General features: G+C 41.2%; 1 pseudogene; it reads right to left on the bottom strand.

Annotated features, from left to right (window-relative positions):
* Window positions 1–5,307: 5,307 nt before the first annotated feature.
* Window positions 5,308–24,838, bottom strand: LOC119540539 (annotated as a pseudogene).
* Window positions 24,839–26,248: the final 1,410 nt, after the last annotated feature.

The raw sequence follows: 26,248 nt of genomic DNA, 5'->3' as shown, positions 1-26,248 counted from the left end.
CAGGGGAAATCTTTTGGGAATGATGAAAATGTCCATCATCTTGATTGTGGTGACAGTTTCACAAGTGTAAATATATGTCAAAACTCACCAGTTTGTACAATTTCAGTATGTGCACTATTTTGAACTAGAATTATATCTCATAAAGTGGTTAAAAAAAAGATATTAGAAAATCAACAACAAAATAAATACACAGGAAGGAATAAAGATGGCAGAAATTAAAGAAACTAAAAATACAGTAGAACAGTGCTTTTCAAACTTTAATGTGCATATTCAAATCACCTGAGATCCTTGATGAAAATGCAGATTCCAATTCAGTAGCTCTAGGGTGAGGCCTGAGATTATGCATTTCTAACAACTCCCGGGTGGTGGGAATCCTGCCAGCGGATGGACCACACTTTAAGTAACAAGTCAATAAAAAGTATCCACAATGCCAGTACATTTTTTTTTAACTTGAAAAATTGGCAAACCTTTGACAAGACCGATCCTGAAAAAAGAGAGTAAAGGAAAAAAAACAGAAATGAAATTAGAAATGAGAAAGCGATGTAACTACAGACACAAGAATTGTAAAGGACCAAAAGCCAGCTGATACTGAACTTCACTGGTGGATAGAATATTACATTTCCATACTGGTTGATAAATAGCCACAGCCCAGAACCCCCCGAGTGACCCCTGCTGCTGACCCACTTTGCCCCTTCCCAGGAGCCCCCCAGACTTCTATAAGATCCACGGGCTACAGGAGAAATGAGACAAGGGTCTCTGGGGTCCTGCCCAGCACTAGGTCCGGTTAGTACAAGCCTGGGCTATACTAGTGGTTACTATTTTGAAGTCACTCATGATAATAAGAAAATGTTACAGTCAACTTTGAAATAGGATCCTGTATTGCATTTAGTTGTCATCTCAGTCTTCTTCTTTTAGGATGTCGATATTTTTGAGGAGTACAGGCCAGTTATTTTGTAGTATGTTCCTCAGTTGGAATGTGTCTGGTGTTTCCTCATGATAAACTTGAGGTTGTGCATTTTGGCAGGAGTATCACAGAAGTCATGTGTGTCCTTATCTTGGAAGGCACAAGATGTCAGTTGATCCCACTATCGGGGATGTTAACTTTCATCATTTGGATAAGGTAGTGTCTGCCATATTTATTTCTCTGCTGTAAAGTTACATTGTTCTCTTTGGATTAATAATTTATCTGTGCAGAAGTACTTTGAGACTTTGCAAATACCTTATTCCTCATCAAGCTTTCACTTATTACTTCTAGTACCCCTGATAATTCTTCCCTGAATCAGTTAATACTGAGATGGTTGCAAAATGGTGTTAATCTGCATTTTCTTTTAAAGTTAAACATGCACTTACATTAAGACTAGAAGCTCCACTCCCAGATATTTACTCCAGAGAAACTCTTTCCCACAAGTCTCAGGAAACATACCAGAATAGTCATAGCAGCAGAATTTGCAATAGCAAAAAAAGTGTAAGCAACTCAAATGCCCATGTACAGGAGAAAGACTAAGTAGATTAGAGAATATCCAAACAAGGGAAAACTAAGCAGCAATGAAACGGATGGTTACAGCTACATGTAATAAAATGGGTGAGACTCACAAAGACAATATTCAGGGAAAAAAAAAGTCACAGAATAATATATACCAGTATGATTCAATTTACATTAAGTTTTTAAAACACTCAAAACTAAGCAGTGTATTGTTTAGTGGTCATTCGACTACAAAGAAAACAGAGAGAGTGGTATTCACACATTTCAGGGCACATGATGAGGAGGGGCACAGCAGGACTTTAAAAATACTGGTGATATATTCTTTCCGGGGTGGACGGTGGGCACACAGGCGTCCTTTTTTTTATTCTCTCTGTTTTCATGTCCAGTAGAAATATTATTTTTAGTGTATTTACATCTAAGACAAAACTTCAAAACCAACAGAATTGGTGACAGCAATGCCAAAAGCAGGGGGCTTATTATCCTAGTTTCCATTGATGACATTTATTCCAGGGAGACTCTGTGCTAAATGTGTCCCTAGCATGATTCCATCAGAAACGTGTTACTGTTAAAGGCAGTAACATAAAATAATGTGACCAATTTGTTGTAATCCTTTACCTTAGTAGACAAAGCCATGGTCTTTTCAATGATGCCCCCTCAGGAAGTTCTCTGCTTACTCTAACTCTGAGGCCACCGGTCATCTCTTAGGAGCCCCTCCTACTGCTTGACTTCAAAGTCTGCAGCTGGTTCTTGTGGACAGGCTTACTGGTTGCAAATATTCCTCCTGGAAGGCTGATTTGTATCAGCTTCATTATTTGGAGTCAAGTTTGGTGAGTTCTAACAGCAAAATTACAACCTGCTATGTGCCAGACACCATTTTAAGTGCTTTATATACATACATACATATATATAATATATATATAATATAATATATGTATGTATGTATGTATGTGTGTGTGTATATATACATATATCCTCGTTTAATCTTTACCAAATGGTAAGTTTTCAACAGGGTTACACAATCTTTGAGCAAAAGTCGTTATGTAAAGTGAGGAGACTGATCTTAGGAGCCTTATGAAATTGGTTCTTAAGGCCAAAAGCAATAGCAGAATCATGGAAGAAAGTATATGGCCTTTCTGCATTGATGGGGAAAAGAGAACTCACATGCTCACACATTTTGTTTGTTCAGAAAATAGGTCTACTTGGTTATTCCTTGTATACTGCCTTGTGCGGTGATTTCTTTTCCATGTCAGTTTTTATGTTCCTATTTAGACCATAAGGTCTTGAAGAATGAGGAGTAACTTTTACTTTGTAAGTCCTAGGGGGCCTGGCAGCAGCATCTAGCACGTGTTAAGTACTCAAGAAATATTTGGACCTGAGAGTCAGCTTGACAAAATGGAAAGTACACAGGCTTTCGGGATAAGGGGAAACGAATTCAAATCCCAGCTCTGCCTTTTCCTGGTTGGGGAAACCTGAGCCGTTACTAAATATCTGAGCCCCAGTTTCCCTATATAACTTCATAGCTCTGAAATTACATGAGATAATGTATATAAACTGCCAGACACATTCACTAAATGGTAGCAATTACTGTTACTTATGGATGAGCATTACTATTAAATGTTAAAAATGAGTGAGTTTAACATCAAACAGAAAATTAAAATGTCAGCTTTCTCTGATGGGTGTTTCTTTTATCTGTTAAAACATGGCTATGCCTTCAGGCTGCTGCCCCCCTGTGTAAGGATGGCCCCACCCAGACATACATCATCTAAGGTGCCCCAGCAATTACCTGCTTGACAACCACCTTCTGCAAACCATCTTTTCACTTGAACAAACGTCCCTCAAACAAACCTGATCAATTACTGTTTAAAATGCATGTCTTCTTAATTCTAATTGTAATAATATTTCTGCCACAAGAGGGCACAATAGGACTGTGTTTCCTGTCCCAAAATTTGGGCGATCCTAATATTTATTACTCTACAGGATACACCGGGTTCCAGTAATATTTTCAAATTTAAATACTGTTGTTCTTTACATACTTAAATAACTTTTATTCTTTAAGTGAAGAATAATTGAGAGCAGAAAATTTCCACCATGTCCTTCCGGAAATTTTTTTCTCAGGCTGTAATTGGTTAAGTACAAACTTGGCATTATTATTTTCTGTTTAAAATACTGTGATTCATCTCCTTTCTGGGAGTCATTTCCTTAGGGCCTTAAGAGTCCTTCTAGCTGCAAATTACTAGCACATTCCCAGTTCTTGTTATGTTTCCTGCAGGCCATTAGGTTCATGGGTTTTATTACAGTCTTGAAAATTAGTAGAAAAAATTTACTAGCCCATAAACATTTTATCAGCCTCATCTTGCTCCTGGAGGGAGATTGGTAACAAAAGAGCTGAAAGCACTATTACACATAACTTGCTTGGCTATGAAACTAATTATTGTTGTGCAACCAGTTTCTAGTTTTGTTTTTCTGCTTGCAAATAGTGGGGCACATACAGTGGATGCAGGCATGAATGTGACCAAATAAACATGTTGCCCAACATCGCATGCAGCCCATGGCATGCATGGCAGAGTGATGCAAACACAGGCTGATTGCACTGACAAATGAAAGTCAGCCATCCTTTGAGAATTCCCGCTGGCTACAATTCACAGCCCCTGCTCAAGAGATCTGCTGGCCAGAACATGCCTGTTCCCTTGTCCTCCTCCTCCTCATTTCCCATTCCCCTACCCTGCTCCCCAGAAACCCAGCAGGAGAGTGGGCAGAACCATGGCACACTGTTCTAAAAAGGTGTCTGATCTCTGAACTGAAAAGAATGTCTGTACTCTCAGGAAGTTGGCTTATGTGGTATGTGACACAGTTGCCCAAATCGCTGCCTAACTGACCCCCTTTGTAAAGTCCCATGTGTTTCCTTGTGGTTGCCACGTCCATTTCAGTTCAGACCTCATGCTCCATGCCAGCCTTATGGCTAGGGCTAAATGCCCTTGTCCCTATACTTTGGCAATGCCTGCCACTTTTTTGGAAAAGCAGCTATTGTTCAGTGTTCTTTTCCTTCACATCAATTATGACTCTGTCCACCCAGACTGACCCACCACCTAGAACAGGGTGGCAGATGAACCCCAATAACCATTAATAATGGAAGGGAGTGTGCCACAAAAGAGAAGCAGTCCCCTGCTGGCAAGAGGGCAGGTGAGAGCAACCATGGAGAAGAGGTGGCTTATTTTTCAACCACCAGCACTTCTCCCCAATTAGTTCAAGGCTCAGAGGAAGCCACTGGCAACTTGAATGACCCCATTATTAGGCACTGGCTCCTAACCTGGGCCCTGCCCCACAAGTAAAGGAAGTTAATGAAGACCAAAGGAGAGCTGACAGCAGTAGGGGTCTGTGGCTGAGTATCGGATCTCCAAAGGTTCCCAGGCCTGTGGATGCTGACAATGTGAACTTCAAGACCGATCTTGGGACCGGGTTTTCCCGATGGCTATAACTGCACAACACCAGCTCTAAGGCTGTTAATAGATGCCCTGTGAAAGTGGAGTTCCACAAAGTTTCTTTACCACGGGACTTCTCGGAGCCTTTTCATTTTTAAAGCTACAGTGCTTTAATGTACTTCTATTAACAATCCAATCCAGGGAGGCTTAGGAAAAAGACCTGTCCAGCAGGATGCTGTGTTTCTACTGTGGGAAGGAATTAAAAGGTATTTCTGTAAGAAGGAACTGAACCACCTCAGCATCAATTTAAGAAACAGCCTTTTTCTTCTATTCGGTAACTCATAATTTGAATACTTTTCACTTCACTAGTTCAAATTTAGGCAGGAAAGGAAAGAAGCTGACTGATCAAGCCCAGAAACAATGATTTGGCTGGCCACAGTCACTCGGCTTGTGGATGTGCAATAATCTGTAGAAAAGTTGCTCGACTCTAGTATTCCACCCTTCACATCTGTAGAGGAGTTTGGTACAACCACTTTTCTTTACCAACTTTAAGCTGCCTACAGGTAAAGAAGTCACAAACCAGGCCTTCTTTCAAAGCAGCCACTTGTCTTCTCCAGAGGATAACTGTCTGAGATTTCCTGTATTCTTTCCTGGCAAGCCCCAGTCAGCCATATTAAAAGGATACCAGGACGTGGCTGTGAGGCTCACAAGCATTGCTTGCTTGGGGATACCACTTCCTCGACAGCTCTGTTCTGGGACTAGGCACTTCCTTGGGACTTCCTTTGCAAGATTCAATGAGTCATTCTGACAAGAGACTGTTCCTTACAATTTGGAAGGAATCAGCAATTCCAGAAGGTGCCATTGCCTTTGCTGCTTAGCCTAGTCTGTTGCCTCTTTTCTGGAAGGACATAGCTACATATCCAGGGACTCTTGAAGCTTCCCAGGCTCAGGTTTTGGGTTCACAGGCATCCCATTTTTATCCTTTCCTTCTTTTTACAGAAGCTGCTTACCCAGAGCTTCCTTCTCACAATTTTCATCATACACACACCCTGAAAAACTGGTACAGGGCTCACTTGCTTTGCATACTTCCCCTACTTTATATGCTTCTGGGTGTGTCTGGACCAGCCAACCCTCAGGAATCTGGCTGGGAGTGGACAATGGTTTCTTGGCTTCTAAGTGGTCATTCAGGCACTTCAGATTGCTCAGGTTTTCAATCTCCATACCCCTGGGCTGGTTGCCCTGACAACCAGTACAAGAATTGGGCTTGACAAGCCAATCACCCACACTATTGGGCTCCTGGAAAATCTGCAATAAGAGCTTAAAATTCTTACTGGTTTCACAGCTGCCACTCTTGGGCACCTCTGGCTTATGGGGTTCCTGGGGAGTCACCAGCCAATCAGAAAGGTCCATCTCATCTTCTTTTCAACCTCAATAGAGAAAGTACTGGCAATAGAATATTGTAACACCTTTGGTTACTTTGCTTTTCAGGAACTTCTTGCTGATGACTCTCAGGGAGTCAGTTTTCTAAGCCCTTTAGGTTGCCCCAGACATTACTGAAGAACGTGCAGGTTCTGGGGGCAGTTTGACTCTTCTCCCAGGTCTGCTTCTGGGAGAGCCAGTCCTGGGGGAGTGGCACTGAACATCTGAGGAGCCTGGTGACCATTAGCAGGTTTGCTTCCAAGGAGCCATTCACCGGGAGGGACAGCTGTGGTCCTGGATGACAACTTCTGTCTGGCATTGGGATACAAACTCTTTTCTCCAGGAAGGGCCTGATAGTTGATGAATGAGCGTGAGCCATCAGGTGCTCAGGGATATGGATGGTCTTGAGGGACGCAAACATGGTAATGGTCTGGTGCAGAGCATTGCATGTGCATCAAAGAGCAGGACCGTGGAATGTTCGGGTTTGAGAGTCAAACTGCCCAGTCCTCCCAGGCACTCAGAGAGTTGATTAGCTTGCTCTTTGTTTTGGGTGCACTCCAGTTGATGAATAACACAATTGAACTGGCCCAATAACCAGTACAGCTGTTGGGTTTGCTGTTGAAGTGTCTCCTCTTTAAAGTGATAGATGAAATCCTCCTGTTCATACAGCCACACGTCACAGCTTTGAAGGCATTCCACGTGACGGCTAATGCTGCTGTGAATCTGAGTTTTGACCTCTGGCGAGTTATCTTTAATTTGCTGTTCAGCCCGGAGAACTCCACCAATAGCAAGACTAGGGCCCTTCGTGCATTGCAACACCTCAAAAGGGGTTCTCTGTTGCTGGGGCAGCTACTCTGGTCCTGGGTGTAGTCATCCTGCTCACTGTTCCTTGGGACATTTCTTCTTTATTCTACAAGTTCTTTCTTCTTGCAGACTGGTCCCCACTGCACAAATCTGCCAGCAAGCAGGAGGCCCATTTATACCAGGCCTCAGCACTGAGGGTGCCCGGGAGCCAACACACCATACACAGCTCACCCCCAGTGGGCAGGAATGCACCGGGAGATACTGTGTTACCACAAAACCTATTTTTCAACTAGCATCAATCAAACGTAGTGTTTTAAGTTACTTACCTGGGAACTGTTTTCTAATCATTTCATTTGGCCCAGTTGTTCTAAAAGAAAAAAAACATAATGTGTTGTTCCTTTATTAAATAAAAGCTAATGTTGTTTAGTTATGCATGATGAAAAAATGATTGAGAAGTACTTCAGGGTGTTATTTAGGGCACTGGAGGTGACAATATTACTATAGTCTGCAAATATCTGGGATCCCTTTGAAGAGTAGAAAGCGCGTCTTTCCACACATTGTTCCGGTTTGCTAATGCTGCCATTCTGCAAAATACCAGAAATGGATGAATGGATTGGCTTTTATAAAGGGAGTTTATTTGGTTACACAGTTACAGTCTTAAGGCTATAAAAGTGTCAAAGCTAAGGTGTCAACAATAGAGTACCTTCACTGAAGGATGGCTGATGGTGTCCAGAAAACATTTGTTAGCTGGGAAGGCATGTGGCTGGCGTCTGCTGATCCCGGGTTGTGTTCCAGCTCCAATCTCAGCTCCTGTGTGTTCTTGGTTCTTTCTCCCAGGATGTTTCTCTCTAAGTGACTGTGCTGTGGGTCCTGTCTTAGCATATCCTAGGGAAAACTCTGGGCTTCATCTCTCTTAGCTTCTCCAGAACAAACTCTGGGCTAGCAAAAGTCTGCTTTCAACAGCCATCTCCAAAATGTCACTCTCAGCTGCTCCAAGGTCCTTCTTCATGTGAGCTCTCTTATAGGACTCCAGTGATTAAATCAAGACCCACTCTGAATGGACGGGGTCCATATCTCCATTGAAATAATTTAATCAAATGCTTCACCCACAGTTGATTGAATCACATCTCCATGGAAACAGTCCATCGAAGAATTCCAACCTAATCAACACTAATATGTCTGCCCCCACAAGATTACATTAAAGAACATGGTGTTTGGGGGGACATAATACATCCATACCAGCACAGCCATCTTCATTTCAATAACCCTGCAGGGCTTCTCAGATGTTACCCTGTAAGTATTCCCAGGTTCTAGAAACTGGTTTAGAGGTGTCCTGACCCAGGGCATGAAGAAAGAGTAAATGAAGGGGCTCAGTGTTGAGCAGGATTTGAATACCTGATGTCTCAGGTAACATACCCAGCAACTGTCTCGTCTCAGTGAGGCACAAGAAGCTGCCCTTTCCAAAAGTCAAAGGCTAGACTATCCCCCCATGTGTTGATGACCTAAAAGAAGATAATTAAAATGAGGTAAGCTTGGGCAAATACAAACCACCCCCCCCAGGCAAACCTGAAAAAATATGTAACTTGGTGTTGTTGCCAACATCTTGAAAGCAACATTGCTCTGGTCACACATGGGGCAAGAACACAGGACAAAGTTTTGGCTGGCTCCTTTTGCAGGGTAAGAACCGTTTTTCACTCACACAGGATTTTCCTGAGCCCTGCCGATCTTGCTTTGCTCTTGACCACTAGGGTGTTGTGAAGGGCATTGTCCTCAGAGCATGTCCAGGGGAGAGGAGGTTGGCAAGAATTATCTTCTGAAATCCAAATATGGGCAGACCAAGCCATCTATGTTCAGGGCTGAAGAATAGATGATTATAACCAAGTCCATATCTGACTCTGCTCATGGGACCTCGGCATGATCCATCCCGTTTCAATTTCCTTCCCTTGGAAAGTATCAAAATAGAAGACAACATTTTGCACCTATAGAAGTTGACACTTCCTCTAGAGTAACTTGTATGAGTTCCTATATTAACTTGGCCCAAAAGGTAACCAGCAGGTTTCTGACCTGGTACCAAACTCAGCCACCTATTCTGAAACACCAAAGTTTGACTTCAAGACAAAAAAAAACAAAAGCTGCAGAAAGAAGAAACAAGACAAAACAACAACAAGAAAAAAACAGTGTCTTCCAGAAACCTGGGGCGAGACCGGAGGCACATATCACTACTTGTGACCATGCCGAGAAAGGCTCAAATGCCTGGAGAAAAAAGGTGCCATTCGAAGTGGAGAAGAAAACAGCTATTGTCTAACCCTTAAATTGAAAATACTGTATAAACAGCCAACAGCTGTTTTTCAGCCTTTGCTTTTTTAGAGCAAAAGCCAATAAAAGAAAAAGCATATTCTTTCAAACGTGGTTTTTCTTCAGAGCCCAGTGTTTCTACAACTGATTTCCAGCCCAGAAATAGGTCCTCTTTAGTCTAGTTTTGTTTTGAAGAATAGAGAAAACTACAAAGCTCAGTAAAGCACCATAGCTCCAGATGGAGGTTGTCACACCTTACTAGACCAAAGGGAAGATTTATAAACATCCAAGGTGATTTGAGTGTTAAAAAAAAACAGAAACCAGTATAGTTGAACCGTTCCTCCACAAGCAGAGCTTTGAAATGAGAAAAAAGAACATGTATGCAGAAGTAGGAAACAAGGTGCATTTCTTTCAGATGTTTGATTTCAGCACCTTGACTCTAATGGTCATCAAGAGGAGTAAATAAAGGTCCACTCATTATCCACATACAAAAAGCCACCTGATAAAACTAAGAAGACTTGAATGGTTCCCATCTTGTAAATAAGGAAATTACAGGGGACTTTCAGAAGGGATATTCATATGAAAAATTACTAGCCGAGTCCTATAATTATGAAGCCAGAGGCATAAATTAACAGTGAGGCCCTTTTTATAAAAAGAGACTCAGAGATGGGCCCTGTGCTGGTTTGGATGTATTATGTCTCCTGAGAAAAGGCCATGTTCTTTTGATCCAGTCCTGTGGGATATTTGATTAGGTTGTTTCCATGCAGATGTGTCTTACCCAACTGTAGGTGATAACTCTAATTGGATTATTTCCATGGAAGTGAGGGCCCGCCCAGTCAGCGTGGGTCTTGATTAGTTTACTGGAGTCCTTTAAAAAGAGCTGCAGAGGCCCAGATGCTTGCTGACGCTGCTGCTTAGACATGCTTGGAGATGCAGCCAGAAGGATATTTAGCTAAGAGATGAAGCCCAGAGTTTGTCCAGGGATATGCTAAGATAGGACCCCTAGGCGCTTAGAGAAAAACATCCTGGGAGACAGAACCAAAAATGCACAGGAGCTGAAACACAACCTGGGGTCAGCAGACACCAGCCATGTGCCTTAACAGCTAACAGAGGTTTTCTAGACACCAGCGGCCTTTCTTCAGTGAAGGTATACTCATGTTGATGCCTTAATTTGGACATTTTCATGGCCTTCGGACTATAAGTTTGTAACCAAATAAACCCCCTTTATAAAAGCCAATCCATTTCTGGTGTTTCGCATAACAGCAGCATTAGCAAACCAGAACAGGCCCTTACTTATTCTCTGTTGGTGCTGTGCTCTTGCTGTTTACGCCACTTGGAATACCAGCTTCAGTCCCTGAAAGGGAATCTGGCACTTACTTCAGGCAGCAGCTCTTTACCCATCTCTAACATATATGTGTACAATTTTTGCAGTGTTCTCTAATTGTATATCCTTGTCTTATCTTTCTCAAAAGCTTGAAGTGGGGGCTAGGGATCCTTCTGTCCACCTTACTGCTCTGCCCACAGGCCTTGAACGTGATGAGTGCAGAGCATCTGCTCCAAGCCTTATGGAAAAGCTGATCCTCAGAAGGCCCTCCTGGTACAATTCTACTTGATCCTGAATACAACATGGTTTTTAGTGCACTGCCGGGCTTGCAGATTTAAAGGAAGTCTCCAAAGTCCAACCAAAGGAACAAGAGCAGTGAGCTGAAACCCAGGCAGGAGGTGGTAAGTACAGGACAAATTCCAGTGCAAAGCCCCTGGCCCATCACAAGGTGCAAAAGTCAATCCCAAGTCTCCAGCTTTAGCTTCTGTTCCTCGAAGGAGCTAAATCAGTCCCCTAGGTCCTGGAAGAAGCAAATGAAAATACTTTCAGGAGTATACACTACAATTTAGGCCCTCAGAATTCCTACAGATCTAGCAAAATGAGCACAAAATCAAAGGTTACCAAGAAAATAAGAAAAGAACCACCCTATGTAAGAGAAAGTGAAAGTAACAAACAATAAATTTATACTCCTGGAAATTCAAATACTGTAATTATTTTTTTAAAAATTTTTAAATGATATATGAAATATTTAAAGAAATCTACAATGGAATCATAAATGTGTGCAGGTACCAAGAGTCTATCAAATATGATCAGGCAATTGGAAAACGATCCAAGTAGAACACTGATAAATAAAAAAATATAATCATTGAAATTAAGAACTCAGCGACTCCTTGGCAGGTGATCTCATTGCCCTCCCCCCTACATGGGACATGACTCCCAGAGGTGGAAATCTCCCTGGCTACGTGGGACATGACTCCTGGGGATGAATCTGGACCCAACATCGTGGGATTGAGAACATCTTCTTGACCAAAAGGGGGATGTGAAATGAAACTAAATAAAGCTTCAGTGGCTGAGAGATTTCAAATGGAGTCAAGAGGTCACTGGTGGACATTCTTATGCGCTATATATATAGCACCTCTTAGGTTTTAATGTTTCGGAATAGCTAGAAGTAAATACCTGAAACTACCAAACTCCAACCCAGTAGCCTTAACTCTTGAAGACAATTGTATAGCAATGTAGCTTACAAGGGGTGACAATGTGACTGAAAACCTTGTGGATCGCACTCCCTTTATCCAGTGTACGGATGGATGAGTAGAAAAATGGGGACAAAAACTAAATGAAAAATAGGGTGGGATGGGGGGGATGATTTGGGTGTTCTTTTTTATTTTTATTTTTTATTCTTATTTTAACTCTTTCTGGTATAAGGAAAATGTTCAAAAATAGATTGGAGTGATGAATGCACAGCTATATGATGGTTCTGTGAACAGTGATTGTACATTATGGATGATTGTATGGTATGTGACTATATCTCAATAAAACTGAATTAAAAAAAAAAAAACTCCATGGCTGAATTAAACAGTAAAACAAAATTAAACACAATTAAGCAGTAATTAAGACACAATTGAAAAGAGAATTAAGTAACCAATATGTGTGATGAAATTACCCAGGATATAGCACAGAGAGACAAGACAATAGAAAATACAAAAAAAAAAGAGGGTTAAGACAAGGGAGAAAATGATAATGTTTAATAAACTTATAAAAAGATTCCTAGAAGAGGCTAGAGAAAATAGATGAAAAGGTTATATTGAAAGATATAATGGGTGAGGATTTCCAGAAGTGATGAGAGAGATGAATCCACAGATACAGGAAGAGAAAGTTTCTCTTTCCTTTCGTTTTGATTGTGGAAACATGTATACAACATAAATCTTTCCATCCCAATCCCTCCCAAGCATACCATTCGGTGGATGAATGTTGCAGAATGCTCACCACTGTCCATTACTAGTACTTTCCCTTCAGACCAAGCTGAAGCACTAATCTCATTTTGCATTAACTCTCCATTGACCTTGCCCCCATCCCCAGTGACTTAAATTTAACATTCTAAATCTATAAAAATCTCTTTTGCTTTGATACCAACTTAAAACTTCAATAGCATACATAAACTATGCTCTATACTCCACCCCCCACCTTTATGTCACAGATTATGTATTTATACATGATGAGTCCAAAACCATTGATTTATCATTGCATTTTATGCATTTGCCTTTTAGATCCTGTAGGAAGTACAGAACGGAGTTACAAATAAAAAACACAGTAGCAGTGGTAGTCATTGTCTTTACAAGAGATCATTTTTTCTTTGTGTAGCTTCAGTCAATTATCTAGCAGCCTTTCTTTTCAACCTGCAGAATTCCCCTTAGCATTTCTTGTAGGGCACAACTAGTGGTTTTGTTTATCTGGGAATGTCTTAACAATGCTTCATTTTTGAAAGACCAGTTTTGGCAAATACAGAATTCTTAGGAATTTTTTTGCTTTCAGCTCTTTAATTATGTCTTCCCATTGCCTTCTTGCCTCAATGGTCTCCAATGAGAAATCAGCACTTAATCTTATTGAGTCTTTCTTGTATACGACATATTTCTTCTCTCTGTGGCTTTCAGAATTCTTTTTATCTTTGGTATTCAACAGTTTGATTATAACAAGGCATGGTGTGTGTCTATTTGGATTTATCCTTTTTGGAGGCCATTGAACATCTTGGATGTATATTCATGTCTTTCATTTGGGAAGTTTTCAGTCATTATTTCTTGTATTCTTTCTGTCCCTTTGTCTCTTCTCTTTCCGGGACTCCCACAATGCATATATTGGTGTGCTTGATGGTGTCCCACACGTTTCTCAGGCTCTGTTCATTTTTATTCTTTCTTTTCTCTTTCTGTTCCTCAGACTGTATTATTTCAATTGTCTTATCTTCAAGTTCACCAATTCTTTCTTCTTCCAGCTCCAATCTGCTGTTGACCTCTCTAGGGAATTTTAAATTTCAAATTTCTGTTACTGTGGTCTTCAGCTCTGTTTGGTACTTTTTCATGATTTCCATCACTCTATTGATAATCTGTTTGTGTTCATCTACCATTTTCCTGATTTTCTTTAGTCCTTCATTCATGTTTTCCTTTAGCTCTTTGAGCATATATTTTTTAAGTCTTTGTCTGGAATGCCCAAGGTCTGATCCTCCTAGTTGATGGTTTCTAAAGCTTTAATCTTCTCCTTTGCCTGGTTGATCACTTTCTGTTTCTTGGTATGTTTTGTAATCCCTTGTTGATACCTGGGCATTTTGATATTTTAGTATATCAGTGGCATTTAGACTCTGTTCCTTAAGCTTGTATCTAGTTAATGTTATGACAGAGCTTTCCTTGAATGCCGGGCGATACCAAAATGAAGGAGGGGGAGGAAGAGGAGGAGGAGGAGGAGGAAAAGAAAATGTCTTTCCCTGGCTTTGAAGACTGACCTGTGTGAGTGCTTTCCTTCAGGGCTTATCCATACAATGAGTCTGGAGAATATCTCTAGATCAAAGCATAGCCACCCTACCCCCACCCCAATCCATTCTGCACATGCATTTCATCTGGGGCACACCTGTGTGACCCTAAGAATTCCTCCATTTACACAGGTATGAATGCCCCCTCCTCCCTAGTAAATAGTTTCCTCATGATCCTGGGCTCTGTACTGTATGTCCTACAGCCAACAATCCTTGCCCCAGGCAGCACAACTTGACTGCCCTCCCACCATGTTCTGTAGGAGAGCTCTGTGAGCTACTTTCTATATGCGGGGCAAGTTCTGGGATGGCAAGTCCCTCAGGTCACCACCAAACAGATTGGCCCAGACATACATGCTCCCATTATGTGCTAGAGTGTTACTCTGCTCCCTCCAGAACCAGGACCAGGGATCCACCCTGGGAGCTCCTTGCCAACTGCCTGCCCAAGCTAATGAAGGGATGGGGGAGGGATCAGCCAGGGTGCCAGGAGATCCTACTGCTTTTAAGTGGCCTTTTTCTTGCTTCAGCACTCGCTCTGTTACTACAATTCTTTAATGTCTTCTGGAGCTTTAAGAAAGGTGTTTCTACCAGTACTTGCTGGTGTTCAAAGCTTCTGTAGGGAGATGGGGCCCTGAATATCTCAGTCTGTCACCATGATTAGGGCAGGGATTTCAGAATAAATTTTTAAAAATCTGCACCCAGACGTATTGTAGTGAAACTACAGAATGCTAAACTCTGAAAGATCTTTGAAAAGCAACCAGCAGGGCAAGGCAGATCGCCTACAAAGAAACAACAGCTAGATTGTCAGCGGACACCTTTACACAGCAACAGAAAACTATAGAATAATATCTTCAAGGGGATAAGAGAAAATAACTGAGAACTGCATGCACAGAAAAACTACCTTTAAGAATGAGTAGGAAGAGGCGGGGCAAGATGGCAGACTGGTGAGCTGTATGTTTTAGTTACTCCTCCAGGAAAGTAGGTAAAAAGCCAGGAACTGCGTGGACTGGACACCACAGAGCAATCTGTCTTTGGGCATACTTCATACAACACTCATGAAAACGTGGAACTGCTGAGATCACCGAAATCTGTAAGTTTTTGCGGCCAGGGGACCCGCGCCCCTCCCTGCCAGTCTCAGTCCCGGGGGAGGAGGGGCTGTCAGCTCCAGGAAGGAGAAGGGAGAATTGCAGTGGCTGCTCTCATCGGAAACTCATTCTACTGATTCAAACTCCAACCATAGATAGACTGAGGCCAGACACCAGAGACTCTGAGAGCAGCCAGCCCAGCAGAGAGGAGACGGGCATAGAAGGAAAACAACACGAGAAGCTCCAAAGTAAAAGCAGAGGATTTTTGGAGTTCTGGTGAACACAGAAAGGGGAAGGACGGAGATCAGGCCTTGAGGCGCATATGCAAATCCCGAAGCAAGGCTGATCTCTCTGCCCAGGGCACCTTTCCTTAATGGCCCTGGTTGCTTTGTCTATTAGCATTTCAATAACCCATTAGATCTCTGAGGAGGGCCGTTTTTTTTTGTTTTTTTTTTTTTTTTAAATCCTTTTTGCTTTTTCTAAAACAATTACTCTAAGAAGCTCAATACAGAAAGCTTCAAAGAATTGAAATTTGGGCACGTCAAGTCAAGAGCAGAACTAAGAGAGCTCTGAGACAAAAGGCAATAATCCAGTGGCTGAGAAAATTCACTAAACAACACAACTTCCCAAGAAAAGGGGGGTGTCCGCTCACAGCCACCATCCTGGTGGACAGGAAACACTCCTGCCCATCGCCAGCCCCATAGCCCAGAGCTGCCCCAGACAACCCAGTGTGACGGAAGTGCTTCAAATAACAGGCACACACCACAAAACTGGGCGTGGACATTAGCCTTCCCTGCAACCTCAGCTGAATGTCCCAGAGCTGGGAAGGGGGAGCAGTGTGAATTAACAGAGCCCCATTCAGCCATCATTTGAGCAGACTGGGAGCCTCCCAACACAGCCCAGCAGCCCAGAACTGCCCTGGGGGGACGGCACTCACCTGTGACATAGCACAGTCATCCCTCAACAGAGGACCCGGGGTGCACAGCCTGGAAGAGGGGCCCACTTGCAAGTCTCAGGAGCCATACGCCAATACCAAAGACTTGTGGGTCAGTGGCAGAAACAAACTGTGGCAGGACTGAACTGAAGGATTAGACTATTGCAGTAGCTTTAAAACTCTAGGATCATCAGGGAGATTTGATTGTTAGGGCCACCCCCCCTCCCCGACTGCCCAGAAACACGCCCCACATACAGGGCAGGCAACACCAACTACACACGCAAGCTTGGGACACCAATTGGGCCCCACAAGACTCACTCCCCCACTCACCAAAAAGGCTAAGCAGGGGAGATCTGGCTTGTGGAGAACAGGTGGCTCGTGGACGCCACCTGCTGGTTAGTTAGAGAAAGTGTACTCCACAAAGCTGTAGATCTGATAAATTAGAGATAAGGACTTCAACTGGTCTACAAACCCTAAAAGAACCCTATCAAGGACAGCAAATGCCACGAGGCCAAAAACAACAGAAAATTATAAAGCATATGAAAAAACCAGACGATATGGATAACCCAAGCCCAAGCACCCAAATCAAAAGACCAGAAGAGACACACCTAGAGCAGCTACTCAAAGAACTAAAGATGAACAATGAGACCCTAGTACGGGATATGAAGGAAATCAAGAAGACCCTAGAAGAGCATAAAGAAGACATTGCAAGACTAAATAAAAAAATGGATGATCTTATGGAAATTAAAGAAACTGTTGACCAAATTAAAAAGATTCTGGACACTCATAGTACAAGACTAGAGGAAGTTGAACAACGAATCAGTGACCTGGAAGATGACAGAATGGAAAATGAAAGCATAAAAGAAAGAATGGGGAAAAAAATTGAAAAACTCGAAATGGACCTCAGAGATATGATAGATAATATGAAGCGTCCGAATATAAGACTCATTGGTGTCCCAGAAGGGGAAGAAAAGGGTAAAGGTCTAGGAAGAGTATTCAAAGAAATTGTTGGGGAAAACTTCCCAAATCTTCTAAACAACATAAATACACAAATCATAAATGCTCAGCGAACTCCAAATAGAATAAATCCAAAAAAACCCACTCCGAGACATATACTGATCACACTGTCAAACATAGAAGAGAAGGAGCAAGTTCTGAAAGCAGCAAGAGAAAAGCAATTCACCACATACAAGGAAACAGCATAAGACTAAGTAGTGACTACTCAGCAGCCACCATGGAGGCGAGAAGGCAATGGCACGATATATTTAAAATTCTGAGAGAGAGGAATTTCCAGCCAAGAATACTTTATCCAGCAAAGCTCTCCTTCAAATTTGAGGGAGAGCTTAAATTTTTCACAGACAAAGAAATGCTGAGAGAATTTGCTAACAAGAGACCTGCCCTACTGGAGATACTAAAGGGAGCCCTACAGACAGAGAAACAAAGACAGGACAGAGAGACTTGGAGAAAGGTTCAGTACTAAAGAGATTCGGTATGGGTACAATAAAGGATATTAATAGAGAGAGGGAAAAATATGGCAAACATAATCCAAAGGATAACATGGCCGATTCAAGAAATGCCTTCACGGTTTTAACGTTGAATGTAAATGGATTAAACTCCCCAATTAAAAGATATAGATTCGCAGAATGGATCAAAAAAAATGAACCATCAATATGTTGCATACAAGAGACTCATCTTAGACACAGGGACACAAAGAAATTGAAAGTGAAAGGATGGAAAAAAATATTTCATGCAAGCTACAGCCAAAAGAAAGCAGGTGTAGCAATATTAATCTCAGATAAAATAGACTTCAAATGCAGGGATGTTTTGAGAGACAAAGAAGGCCACTACATACTAATAAAAGGGGCAATTCAGCAAGAAGAAATAACAATCGTAAATGTCTATGCACCCAATCAAGGTGCCACAAAATACATGAGAGAAACATTGGCAAAACTAAAGGAAGCAATTGATGTTTCCACAATAATTGTGGGAGACTTCAACACATCACTCTCTCCTATAGATAGATCAACCAGACAGAAGACCAATAAGGAAATTGAAAACCTAAACAATCTGATAAATGAATTAGATTTAACAGACATCTACAGGACATTACATCCCAAATCACCAGGATACACATACTTTTCTAGTGCTCACGGAACTTTCTCCAGAATAGATCATATGCTGGGACATAAAACAAGCCTCAATAAATTTAAAAAGATTGAAATCATTCAAAGCACATTCTCTGACCACAATGGAATACAATTAGAAGTCAATAACCATCAGAGACTTAGAAAATTCACAAATACCTGGAGGTTAAACAACACACTCCTAAACAATCAGTGGGTTAAAGAAGAAATAGCAAGAGAAATTGCTAAATATATAGAGACGAATGAAAATGAGAACACAACATACCAAAACCTATGGGATGCAGCAAAAGCAGTGCTAAGGGGGAAATTTATAGCACTAAACGCATATATTAAAAAGGAAGAAAGAGCCAAAATCAAAGAACTAATGGATCAACTGAAGAAGCTAGAAAATGAACAGCAAACCAATCCTAAACCAAGTAGAAGAAAAGAAATAACAAGGATTAAAGCAGAAATAAATGACATAGAGAACAAAAAAACAATAGAAAGGATAAATATCACCAAAAGTTGGTTCTTTGAGAAGATCAACAAGATTGACAAGCCCCTAGCTAGACTGACAAAATCAAAAAGAGAGAAGACCCATATAAACAAAATAATGAATGAAAAAGGTGACATAACTGCAGATCCTGAAGAAATTAAAAAAATTATAAGAGGATATTATGAACAACTGTATGGCAACAAACTGGATAATGTAGAAGAAATGGACAATTTCCTGGAAACATATGAACAACCTAGACTGACCAGAGAAGAAATAGAAGACCTCAACCAACCCATCACAAGCAAAGAGATCCAATCAGTCATCAAAAATCTTCCCACAAATAAATGCCCAGGGCCAGATGGCTTCACAGGGGAATTCTACCAAACTTTCCAGAAAGAACTGACACCAATCTTACTCAAACTCTTTCAAAACATTGAAAAAAATGGAACACTACCTAACTCATTTTATGAAGCTAACATCAATCTAATACCAAAACCAGGCAAAGATGCTACAAAAAAGGAAAACTACCGGCCAATCTCCCTAATGAATATAGATGCAAAAATCCTCAACAAAATACTTGCAAATCGAATCCAAAGACACATTAAAAAAATCATACACCATGACCAAGTGGGGTTCATTCCAGGCATGCAAGGATGGTTCAACATCAGAAAAACAATCAATGTATTACAACACATTAAAAACTCGAAAGGGAAAAATCAATTGATCATCTCAATAGATGCTGAAAAAGCATTTGACAAAATCCAACATCCCTTTTTGATAAAAACACTTCAAAAGGTAGGAATTGAAGGAAACTTCCTCAACATGATAAAGAGCATATATGAAAAACCCACAGCCAGCATAGTACTCAATGGTGAGAGACTGAAAGCCTTCCCTCTAAGATCAGGAACAAGACAAGGATGCCCGCTGTCACCACTGTTATTCAACATTGTCCTGGAAGTGCTAGCCAGGGCAATCCGGCAAGACAAAGAAATAAAAGGCATCCAAATTGGAAAAGAAGAAGTAAAACTGTCATTGTTTGCAGATGATATGATCTTATATCTAGAAAACCCTGAGAAATCAACGATACACCTACTAGAGCTAATAAACAAATTTAGCAAAGTAGCGGGATACAAGATTAATGCACATAAGTCAGTAATGTTTCTATATGCTAGAAATGAACAAACTGAAGAGACACTCAAGAAAAAGATACCATTTTCAATAGCAACTAAAAAAATCAAGTACCTAGGAATCAACTTAACCAAAGATGTAAAAGACCTATACAAAGAAAACTACATAACTCTACTAAAAGAAATAGAAGGGGACCTTAAAAGATGGAAAAATATTCCATGTTCATGGATAGGAAGGCTAAATGTCATTAAGATGTCAATTCTACCCAAACTCATCTACAGATTCAATGCAATCCCAATCAAAATTCCAACAACCTACTTTGCAGACTTGGAAAAGCTAGTTATCAAATTTATTTGGAAAGGGAAGATGCCTCGAATTGCTAAAGACACTCTAAAAAAGAAAAACGAAGTGGGAGGACTTACACTCCCTGACTTTGAAGCTTATTATAAAGCCACAGTTGCCAAGACAGCATGGTACTGGCACAAAGATAGACATATAGATCAATGGAATCGAATTGAGAATTCAGAGATAGACCCTCAGATCTATGGCCGACTGATCTTTGATAAGGCCCCCAAAGTCACCGAACTGAGCCATAATGGTCTTTTCAACAAATGGGGCTGGGAGAGTTGGATATCCATATCCAAAAGAATGAAAGAGGACCCCTACCTCACCCCCTACACAAAAATTAACTCAAAATGGACCAAAGATCTCAATATAAAAGAAAGTACCATAAAACTCCTAGAAGATAATGTAGGAAAACATCTTCAAGACCTTGTATTAGGAGGCCACTTCCTAGACTTTACACCCAAAGCACAAGCAACAAAAGAGAAAATAGATAAATGGGAACTCCTCAAGCTTAGAAGTTTCTGCACCTCAAAGGAATTTCTCAAAAAGGTAAAGAGGCAGCCAACTCAATGGGAAAAAATTTTTGGAAACCATGTATCTGACAAAAGACTGATATCTTGCATATACAAAGAAATCCTACAACTCAATGACAATAGTACAGACAGCCCAATTATAAAATGGGCAAAAGATATGAAAAGACAGTTCTCTGAAGAGGAAATACAAATGACCAAGAAACACATGAAAAAATGTTCAGCTTCACTAGCTATTAGAGAGATGCAAATTAAGACCACAATGAGATACCATCTAACACCGGTTAGAATGGCTGCCATTAAACAAACAGGAAACTACAAATGCTGGAGTGGATGTGGAGAAATTGGAACTCTTATTCATTGTTGGTGGGACTGTATAATGGTTCAGCCACTCTGGAAGTCAGTCTGGCAGTTCCTTAGAAAACTAGATATAGAGCTACCATTCGATCCAGCGATTGCACTCCTCGGTATATACCCGGAAGATCGGAAAGCAGTGACACGAACAGATATCTGCACGCCAATGTTCATAGCAGCATTATTCACAATTGCCAAGAGATGGAAACAACCCAAATGTCCTTCAACAGATGAGTGGATAAATAAAATGTGGTATATACACACGATGGAATACTACGCGGCAGTAAGAAGGAACGATCTGGTGAAACATATGACAACATGGATGAACCTTGAAGACATAATGCTGAGCGAAATAAGCCAGGCACAAAAAGAGAAATATTATATGCTACCACTAATGTGAACTTTGAAAAATGTAAAACAAATGGTTTATAATGTAGAATGTAGGGGAACTAGCAGTAGAGAGCAATTAAGGAAGGGGGAACAATAATCCAGGAAGAACAGATAAGCTATTTAACGTTCTGGGGATGCCCAGAAATGACTATGGTCTGTTAATTTCTGATGGTTGTAGTAGGAACAAGTTCACTGAAATGTTGCTATATTATGTAACTTTCTTGGGGTAAAGTAGGAACATGTTGGAAGTTAAGCAGTTATCTTAGGTTAGTTGTCTTTTTCTTACTCCCTTGCTATGGTCTCTTTGAAATGCTCTTTTATTGTATGTTTGTTTTCTTTTTAACTTTTTTTTTCATACAGGTGATTTGAAAAAAGAAGGGAAAGTTAAAAAAAAAAAAAAAAAAAAAAAAAAAAAAGAAAAAAGACAAACAAGGGGAAAAAAAAAAAAAAAAAGATGTAGTGCCCCCTTGAGGAGCCTGTGGAGAATGCAGGGGTATTCGCCTACCCCACCTCCATGGTTGCTAACATGACCACAGACATAGGGGACTGGTGGTTTGATGGGTTGAGCCCTCTACCATAAGTTTTACCCTTGGGAAGACGGTTGCTGCAAAGGAGAGGCTAGGCCTCCCTGTATTTGTGCCTAAGAGTCTCCTCCTGAATGCCTCTTTGTTGCTCAGATGTGGCCCTCTCTCTCTGGCTAAGCCAACTTGAAAGGTGAAATCACTGCCCTCCCCCCTACGTGGGATCAGACACCCAGGGAAGTGAATCTCCCTGGCAACGTGGAATATGACTCCCAGGGAGGAATGTAGACCTGGCACCGTGGGACGGAGAACATCTTCTTGACCAAAAGGGGGATGTGAAAGGAAATGAAATAAGCTTCAGTGGCAGAGAGATTCCAAAAGGAGCCGAGAGGTCACTCTGGTGGGCACTCTTATGCACACTTTAGACAACCCTTTTTAGGTTCTAAAGAATTGGGGTAGCTGGTGGTGGATACCTGAAACTATCAAACTACAACCCAGAACCCATGAATCTCGAAGACAGTTGTATAAAAATGTAGCTTATGAGGGGTGACAATGGGATTGGGAAAGCCATAAGGACCAAACACCACTTTGTCTAGTTTATGGATGGATGTGTAGAAAAGTAGGGGAGGGAAACAGACAGACAAAGGTACCCAGTGTTCTTTTTTACTTCAATTGCTCTTTTTCACTCTAATTATTATTCTTGTTATTTTTGTGTGTATGCTAATGAAGGTGTCAGGGATTGATTTAGGTGATGAATGTACAACTATGTAATGGTACTGTAAACAATCGAAAGTACAATTTGTTTTGTATGACTGCGTGGTATGTGAATATATCTCAATAAAATGATGATTTAAAAAAAAAAAAAAAAAAAAAAAAGAATGAGTAGGAACTAAAGAATTTTCAGCTAAACATAATTAATGAACAATAAAATGAAAAGTATGTGGGGTGCTATGCTTAAGTTTCTTTCTGGACACCATACAAGCAAATCTTTTTTTGTTTGTTTGTTTGTTTTTTGTTTTTTTTCTGTTTGGTGAAAAAAAAACCTTAAATATGAGGTTAACATTTACTTAGTTGAGTGACAGAGAGTTTTTCATGTTCCCTGACTCTTTGAGAATTCAGGGAACAATTGAGCTATTGGTGGTTTAACATGTCATAAGGCAGTAATCATAATGTGCTTCCCACTCTTATTACTTACAGCATTGTCTGGTTTTGAGGCTGTTCTTGAGAACTAAAATGTTTTTCTAGTATACGTTTTACAGTTTCCACATGCTCAGTAAGACAAATGCATTAGTCATAAGTTCCAGTATAAGAGACTCAAGTGTTGGTCTCTGAAGCTACCCTGCTTCCCATCTCTTAATTCCCCCCATTCCAATCAATATTCTCCCATTTTGCCTCCACCTCTAAGACTGAGTCTATTCTTGGCAGGTGTTGCTTACTGAGTAGGGACTTGCAGCTTCTTGAAGCCTATGGTTCAGGAAAAAGTTCTGTCTTGTTTGGTGGGAAGACATCCCCTTGGTTTTCTCACCTTTGTTCTATAATCTTTTGTCCACCGATGGGAAAAGGTGTGAACCTAGCTGTTAAAGAACTGAGAAAGGGAGAAACCAGAGGGAAAATTAGGTGGAGTTAATGCAACTTGAACAAAGATGTTTTAAGCTGTACTTTTGTAATATGGAAAAGCTGGGATCAATCCAAGTATCCAACAATTAGGAACTAGATAAGCAAATTTTAGCATATGAATGAAATGGAGTATTATACTGCCATAACTGATGATAAATTCAGGAACTGTGTGGACAGTGACTACGCGTGGATTTTGGAGCCACACAGAGCTTTCTATAAAAACTAATGTCAATGAGCAGAGTCAATTACACACATACTTACAACAGATACAGAGCTAAGAATTGAAAGAGAATGTAGAGTTGTTTAACTTATTAATAAATTTACAGTTAAATTATTTTTATGTTGTTTTTGTTCCTTCCATGATTCTTGTATGTTTTTTCCATATACAGGGGGCTTCATTTTTATTTAATGTGGTGAACTAAAAAGATATGTTGATACATCATTTAGGGTTCAGTCAGGAGACAGAAACCACACAGTAATTTCAACAGGGAAAGTTAACTATAAAGAATTCTTAACAGGGGACTGGAGAACTGAGATATTGATACTAAGAGGTAAAGAGGATCTAAAGAATACAAGAGCAGCTAACCCCCTTAGGGCTGAGATCGAGTATCCAAGGAAGAGCCCACCTCCTCCCAGGGCTGACATCCAGACCTCGTTGGAGAGGGCGCGGCTGGAGCTCACTGCGTGGTGGCAACGTCCACCAGGGGCTTGCGGGAAGTCTGCCCTCTGGAGCACTGGGAAAACCATCCACGGGAAGGTATCTCGCCCCAGAACTCACTGCAAAGCTGCCTGAGAGGGTGCCAGGGAAGCCATCCAAGGGGAGGTACCCCACTTTTGGCACTCCACTGTAAAGCCACCTGATAGGGTTCTGACAGAAGCCATTCCTAGGGAGGTGCCCGGCCAGGGACACTCCACTGTGGAGCTGCCTGAACGTGCCAGAGAAGGTCAGGGAAGGTGGCACTGCAGAAGAGGCTGTGCACGCTGCAGGAACCTGACAGAACAAGAACCCTGGAACCTGGAAGAGAAACCTCTTCCTCTCCCAGTGTCCCTCCAGCATCTTCTCCTGACAAAGCTTCACTATCTACAAGCTGGCAAAGGAGAACTGTTTAAAGAGTTTAGGTCCGTTATTGCAAAGTGTGTAAAGAAAGGTGAATTCGGGGCTCAGAGACAGCAGAGTGATAACTGCCATGGGGAATTAAGCTGGAGGATGGAGCTTGAGCTGTGTGTATGTTCATTCCAGGCTGGAAGCCCTGGATTTTCCTATTAGAGAGCCAAGCTCATGCAGGAAGCCTGAACTAAGGATTAGACAGTTGAGAAAGCTGGTTCTCAACTTCCTTGTTTGCAATATCTTCTATGAAAACCCTCTGGTGTTCTATATTAGCTATTTCTTGTCTGTCTAAAGGAAGGCTGGACCAAATGGCTTCCCTATTCTCATCATTTAAGACATATATCTAACCATCCAAATTTGTCATTTGGGTGTGTTAAGGAAAATAATGAATTAAGAATACTGTAAAAAAATTGTTAGCTGCTAAAGAAATGCCAATAACACAGTTTTAAAGATTCTGTAACATACTCTGACAATGTTGTGACCAAGAGCATGGGCTCTGAGCCACTTACTAACTGTGTAGCCTTGGGCAAATTATGTCACCTGTCTGTGCCTCAATTTCCCCATCTGTAAAATAGAGATACTAAAAGGACCTATTCAGAGGATTATTGGGAGGATTAAATGAGCTAATGATATATGTAAATCTCTTAAGAAAAGGCTTTGCAAATAGTAAGCACTTTATATGTTGGGTATTATTATTAATTTTTGAGAACAGTGACACCCAGATTTATTTCCAGAACCCTCTCAAGTCCCCTCCAGTCTCTCCCATGTTCCTTCCTTGGAATGTTGACCGTCCTTACAAATGCTGCACCTAGGGGGCAGCTGGGCAGGGTGACCACTGAATTACTGTTGGGGTCCATCAATACCACTGATCATGTGGGGCGCCCGGCAGTTGTTTTATTATCAGTGCTGGACAAAAGGGCCAGAATCCAAAACAAGTAAACCAGCCACCCCCCACTCTCCCCCCCATAACTGATCCAAACAGCATGGGGCCTGGCAGTGCCAGTGGAAGAGCTTGAAAAGAAAAACAACCAAAACACAACACACAAGCTTGTCTTTGTCACTGCTGACCCAGCTCGCAGCCAGGCAATGAAACAGAGCGGCTTTATGAGAAAATGCCTTTCTTTCCCTGCAGTAATTGAATCCAGTTGTGGATTGAGGTTGTATATTAATGGGATTTAAGAAAGGTTTGCCTCTTAGACATTCCTACTCCAGCTTTCCAGCTGAACCATCTCTTACGTTTGTTCAATTCTGTTAAGCAAGGTGCTAAAGCATCCTAGGGCAGTGTAATCCTTTGGAGTGGACACTCACCCTAAAGACATGCTGGGAATTCTTCAGGCTCTTTAAAAACTATACCTCTTG

This window comes from Choloepus didactylus, chromosome 7, assembly GCF_015220235.1.
Source record: "Choloepus didactylus isolate mChoDid1 chromosome 7, mChoDid1.pri, whole genome shotgun sequence".
Lineage (NCBI taxonomy): Eukaryota > Metazoa > Chordata > Mammalia > Pilosa > Megalonychidae > Choloepus > Choloepus didactylus.
Note: the sequence above shows the minus strand (reverse complement) of the source record. Positions and strands in the feature narration are given on the sequence as shown.